We start from the raw sequence: 7113 nt of genomic DNA, 5'->3' as shown, positions 1-7113 counted from the left end.
GAACGACAGATGAATAAAGTGAGGTCTTTTAGTTTATTAAATGCTTTGTTCTGTCCAGAATAACCAAACTTTAATGTGCTGTTTCTCTTAATTTACAGCCCCAATTTAAAAAAAAATTAAAAAAGCCCGGATGCTGTTTAAAATTTGAATAAGATTTTCAAATCTCATGTTTTGTTCCCAGTAAAACACAAAACATATCACATGTTTGATATGAGACCTTTTACTGTTTCATGAAAAAAATAAAAGCTTGATGGCAGCAAAACATCTCAAAAATATAGGAAGGCGGCAACGAAGGAAAAATAATATGGTACTAAAAACAAGCAGCTGGAGGAACATTTTGCAACTAATAGTAACATAATTGGGTTTGAAAAGAACATCTAAGAGAGACAGAGCTTCTCACAGGTAAAGATGGACAGATATTCAGTAATCAGCAACAAACTACTTCTTCAAACTGTGGAAAACCTAAAATTGTGAAGACTTTGAATATCTCATCATCTGATTGTCTACATACTATCATTAAAACATTCTGAAATCTCATTTTTCAGAAACGCTTACAGAAACCACTGTCTGTGTGTTTACCTCCTAATATCACCGCATAGTGTATTCAGCTGCTGTATGACTAAAAACAACGATTTGTTTTAGTGATGGGATTTATTGCCTTAAGCAGTAAGGGAGGCAAGGAATTTTCCTCACACAGTATGATGGAGCGATCAAAAACAAGTTTTTTGAAAGCTTTCTTCAGAAGACCAGTCTTAAAAATAGCTGATCTCGAGGTAGCAGCTTCTTTGCTAAAAATGCCTCAGCAGCATTGCAAGAGCCAGAATGAAGCTGGTGACTGTCAGACTGGGGGAGAGGGCTTACTTGTGCTGCATCTGGTAATAGATAACCCTGCAACTTAGCGTGCAAAGGGAGAACGCGTGAGTGCCCACTTTGTCAGATTGTCAATATGTCTTCAGGATACGGAGACAGAGTGGGTCTAGAGTTCAGAAAGAGTTTGCTGACGCGATCAGCAAGCCAATATGTTCACCACATTCTAGAAACACATCCATATACTGTAAATGCTGATGTATTTAAGGATGTAACTAATAATATAATTTGTGACATTTTTTATTCAGACATTTCATTTATTGTAGGGTCTACCTAACAATATAAAGCGCCTTGAGTCGACTGTTGTTGTAATTTGGTCCTGTATAAATAAAATTTAATTTAATTTCCAAAGCAGGGCTCTAAAGATAGTAAGAGACTTGAAAGCTGGGGGGCTGCAGGTCCTTTATAACACACTGCTTCTTGTATAGCATCTTTCTACTCATTTGAACACTTTCTCCCACAAGTCTCACTCTTCCACACACTGCACAGGGGGAAGCTTGGGGAGTAACATTTTACCCAAGGATACTTTGGCATGCACACTGGAGAAGTCAGGGATTGATCCACCAGCCTGATGATTGGTTGATGACTAAATCTACCACCTGAGCTACAGACATACCTAAAACTGCTTTTCAAAACAAAATGAGAAATAACAAAAAGACAAAAAACAACAGAACGAAGAAAAACAAATTACTGGAAATCACATGGAACTTATTTGTTTATCCATCTAACGCAAAAGACTAATTCAGACTCTTATTATTGGATTTAAAATAATATTGGGTTTGCTTGTTGGCACAAAATTGCGTGTCAACATATCCCAAGCAGCATTATTTGGAGCTCTGTTTCAGGCCATGTGGAAATCTAAATCTAAAGCTAATTTATTTATTTGTCGCCATTATAGTGGTGATGGTGATGGTAAATTTTAAACACTTTACATACGTTTTATTTTCAAATGTTGAGTTACTTTAACAACACTGTGTTGACAACTGACAGATAGATAAAGAAATAAACAAACAGTCTTGCATATATTCTGTGACTTTTGGGTAACCTGGTAAAGGTCACTGAAGCTTTCCAAAGTGAGCCTTTGTTACTTGTAAAGCAGGGGTCTCCAGGCCTCAAGGGCCGGTGTCCTGCAGGTTTTAGATCTCACCCTGTGGTCAACACACCTGAATCAAATGATTAGTTCATTACCAGGCCTCTGGAGAACTGCAAGACATGTTGAGGAGGTAATTTAGCCATTTGAATCAGCTGTGATGGATCAAGGACACATCTAAAAACTGCAGGACACCGGCCCTCGAGGCCTGGAGTTGGGGACCCCTGATGTAAAGTATTACTCAAAAAGATCCTGAGCAGCTTAAAATAGAATCATTAATTCATTAGCACTGAGTTCAAATGCATAACAAAACCCACCAGATGTATTTTGTTTATTTATCCATTCTTTTCTTTTTTTCCTTTTATCAATGATAGCTGCAGAGATGCTTTGAATGTATTTCTTGTTTTTCTGCCATGCTGCAGCCACACAGTCTCCACATGTTCAGCATGCTCCTGATAAATGGGACTGGGATGTGATTAAGAAAATAAGCTGAGGATCCTTCTTTAACATCTCTGTGAAAAGAGAGAAATGAAACGACACCATGAAAATCTTTAAAAATAAGCTCTGCACACTGGTGAAGACTTTATTTCAAGGAGTCGATGAGATTTGACGTGTGTGGGCAGTCCCAGTGAATCAGGGCTTTGAGTGACTGATGATCAGTTATTACCTCAGGTGGATCCTGAGGGACACTGAGTGTGGTGGATCTGTAAGCAGCTTGAGGCTGTGATTAAAACATGACTGATTTGAGGTTTACTCAAACTCTGCCTGATTCATGAGTGTGCAGACACACACATGCATGCAATGAAAAGTTATGCGTGTCACTTGCCAAAAAGAAAAAAAGATTTTCTGAAAACTGTAAGAACAGGCAAAAATAAATCTGGAAAAAAAAAACCCTGCAAAAATGTAAGTTTATAATTTATTCCAGTGCTCCTCTCTGTTGCACAGCAACAGTTTGGTAATTTGTGAGTACAAATGACTAAATCATATATTTCTCCTCAATTAACAGTTTCAGCCATAAAATCAACACGGGTATGTTGAAAATCTTTGTGGTATTTTTTCACACTCAATAACTTTCTTTTATTGGTATGTAAGTGTTTAATGGGAGCAATTATTAGTTTCCCTGATGTAGTCAAAACCAGTAATAATAAAATAGTTTGGCCTGATATTACTGATTCTTTCCACACAGATTTTTTTTGTCCTCTAAAGGCAGCAGGACTGATTCACACACACGGGGTAACACATTCATTCAATCTGATAAATATGGCCATGGTGTGCTACGGTGGCTACAATGTCCCCTCTTTCAACTGGATTTGCTGATAATAATTAATTATATAATACGAGTAATAATAAAACATATTATAACATATCCCAGCTGGATAGTTGGGATAGTCAGTGCGCTATATATTGAATCAGGCACACATTCATTTATTTTATTTATTTTTTTGAATTTATTAATTTTTTTATTTAGAATTTCCCAGAAACAAAGAAAATACATTTTTTAAATAAGGAACGTAATATAAAACAACTATAAGCACAAAAATAAACAAGTAATCAAAAATAAACAAGCCGGTGTACCACCTAGTTAATATATATGTATACACACATATACATCACATACACACACATATGCATACACATATACACACATACACATATATACACATAGCAGTTCAAAAATATGGCGTACAGAATTACAAAGATTCAAACAAAATTGGGTCTCCTTGACAAAATGTAATGTTTCCATTTATCCCAAATCTCAATAAATGTGTCATATTGAAATCTGTTAGAGAAGGTAATTTTTTCCATTTTAAACAACCCATAGACAACCTCGTGCCAGTCATTTAGTGATGGAATTTTCACACTTAGCCATTTCTTAGTAATAGTCTTTCGGGCAGCCAGACTCAGAATACCATATAACAGCTTGGACCTTTTATCTACATTTACTGAGTATAAATATCCAAACAAAAGTTCATCCCAATTAAAGGGGAGTTGCATACTAAAAATGGTCTGTAACTCAGAGTGAATCGATACCCAAAAAGTGTTGATCAATGGACAAGACCAAAACAAGTGGAAGTGTTTTATTCCTTGGACCCCACAGTTTCTCCAGCAGCTAGAGTAATTAAAATAATGTTTACTTTGTGCAGGTGTAATAAAAAACCTACAGAGATTCTTCAAACCAAAACATCTCCATATATTAGAACTGGAAATTCTCCACTGAAAGGCACACTGCTGATACCAGGTGTCATTTGAAATTGCCATATTTGTTTCCCTTTCCCAATTTTGTTTAATATAGATAGTATTCAACTTCTTAACCTCTTGTAAACCCTTGTACAGTCTAGAAATCACCTTGAGGCCAGGATCTGCATCGTAAGCCTTGACAAATATATTCAAAACAGGAAGAGAGAAAAGATTTGTTCTCTTAGGTATAAAGTTATGTAGATGATGCCTGATTTGAAGAAACCTGAAAAAAATCAGTCTTGCTTAATTGGTATTGATCTTTTACTGATTGGAAGTCCCTAAGAGTTCCCTTATCATAAAACATACAATATGCCATTAAGCCTTGCCCTGCCCATTTTTTATATCTCGCGTCTAACTTATTGGGTAAAAAAATCAAGATCATAAGCGCACCATCTTAAGATCCTGGCCTCTTCATTCCAATCATTCTTATCAAGAAATTGTAACCAGAGTTTTAAAGCCAGGTTAATCCATTGGTTTCCTTGATTAATTTGTTTTTTAATAAGTGTCACGTCCCCTAAGCTTGCCTGAATTGGAAAATCTCTTGAGGCAGCTGTTTCTATTTCTTTCCATCTTGCTTGGTAATCTACATTGCACCAACACACTAGCATCCTCAGTTGAGCTGAAACATAGTAATCTTTTAAACATGGGAACCCCAACCCCGCTTTATCTTTAGCCAGCTGGATAGTTTGGTACTTAATTCGTGGTCTTTTCCCTGCCATATGAACCTGGAAATTATTTTGTCCCACTCCTGAAATTGTTTATCGGTTATTTCAACTGGGAGTGTTTGGAACAGATAAAGCATCCTAGGCAAGACGTTCATTTTGACTGTATCAATACGTGACTCGAAATTTAAAATTGGTATTAAGTTCCATCTTTTAATATCCTCATTTATTTTATAACACAAAGGTTTAAAATTTGCATGATATATTTTAGAGAGATCTTTAGTGATATTTACTCCAAGATACTTAATTTGCTCCAACTCCCAATTCCAGTTAACTTTAGACTTAATTTCCTGATTTGGCTTATAATTAAAAGTTAATATCTGAGTCTTTGATATATTTAGTTTATAACCTGATAGTGAGCTAAAGGTCTCCAGAAGTGATAACAGCTTGGGGAAAGTAATATTTGGATTTGTCAAGTAAATCAAAATATCATCAGCAAACAAGAAAATCTTATGTTCTCGACCCATGATCTTGACTCCAGTAATATTAATGCTTTGTATAACACTTTGACTCAGAGCCTCTATGAAAAGGGCAAAGAGTGGAGGACTAAATGGACAACCCTGGCGTGTCCCTCTCTGTAGATCGAAAAAATTAGAAAGCGCCCCGTTGACTTTGATTCTTGCCCTTGGTGTTTTATATAATGCTTGAATGATCATGATAAACGATTGATGAAATCCAAACTTGCCCATAACTTTGTATAGAAATTCCCAATTAACCCGATCAAAAGCCTTTTCAGCTCATAAGGACCATCGGAATTTTATTGTTTAACTACATAATCAATAACATGTAGTGTTCGGCGAACATTATCTTGTGAATCAGGCACACATTCATAATGTGAAAACACTCTATGCATTATTGTTAAATCAGTAGTCACTGACATAAATGAGACATCTTATAAAGTGATCTATAGCAACATTGCACATCTTTTAATTCCCGTTATTTAATTCAGTTTGCCTGCTACATTTTACAGCGTTAAGTGTGCCTGAACTCTTTCACTGAAGTATTTAACTGGGATAAAAGGTTACTTTCAGGTCTTCAAGATAAAATAGAAAATAAATCTTGTCCAACTTTGCAGTTTTCTGCAGCAGGGTTCCTCTTTTATATGTGCTATTAATATTCCCTCTACCCCAATACGCCTTCAGGCACCTGCTGCTGCAAAGGAGCCCCACAGCATCAGTGCACTGCCACCAGACTTCACCATCATCGTGAGAAATACTGCTGGGAAGTACGAAAGTGCAAATTTGATCTCCACTTACTAACAGTGCTACTTATTAATACTACATATCTGCCCACTCTATTTGTAGTTAAAGGCTCTGCAAACCCACGCAGCTATGAGTAAAAACACCTGTGTGGGTGGATAAAAAAATACATTCTGGATAATACATTTTTATTGATCAAAATGCCAAACAATACTCCAAATGTGCTCTGTCTCAAGCAGCAGCAGGAGCCACCATGAAAAAGTATCTTTTTTTTTTTTTCCATGAATCCTTACTTTTATTGTTTGAAAATGTTGGAAAAATAATATTGGAGACATCTTTTTATTATCTTTATTTTATGAGGGGTGCCCCCGCCCCGCCCCCCGGTTGGTGGCATCCCTGCCCAACACATCTTAAAAATGCTACAAATACAACATAAAACAAACAAAAATCCACAGCATAACACAGTGGTTTAAAAAACATTACAAAAGTGGCTTTTTTCAAAAGAAATATCCACAAGTCTCCTTCACTGTATTCCTTATTGTGTTTTTAGATTCACCAATAGTCAGAGGCGTGGTTAAATTCCAATTCCCTGCTTAATTTTCAACCATTCCTTTGTCTTCATGATGCAGAGTCACTGCAATTGATATAAACTAATCAACTAAAATTGATTTATAGACTGGAGATTAATACTAAAATTCAAATTGCAAAATAGTTGAAAAGTTTAATCTTTTAGGTTTTAACAATGAATCAACATTAGCTGGAAAACTTTGTTTCTGGCATCGGAAATGTAAGACCACAGCGACTGGAACATGCAGTGCTGGTTCGGGATTAACAGGAGCTTCACATCAAACTATCCAGTTTAGTATACATATAATACATGTTGCGTTTAGAAAAGAAATGTGTTTGATGGTTTATTTTATTTTCAGCGGACCCGCAGAATCAGCAGATGGTGGAAGACGTGAAGGCTGCTCCTTGGTGTTGAGCTACAGACGAGGAG

The sequence above is a fragment of the Pelmatolapia mariae genome, linkage group LG10_11 (assembly GCF_036321145.2).
Source record: "Pelmatolapia mariae isolate MD_Pm_ZW linkage group LG10_11, Pm_UMD_F_2, whole genome shotgun sequence".
NCBI classification, from domain to species: Eukaryota; Metazoa; Chordata; class Actinopteri; order Cichliformes; family Cichlidae; genus Pelmatolapia; species Pelmatolapia mariae.
This window is presented reverse-complemented; position numbering follows the sequence as displayed.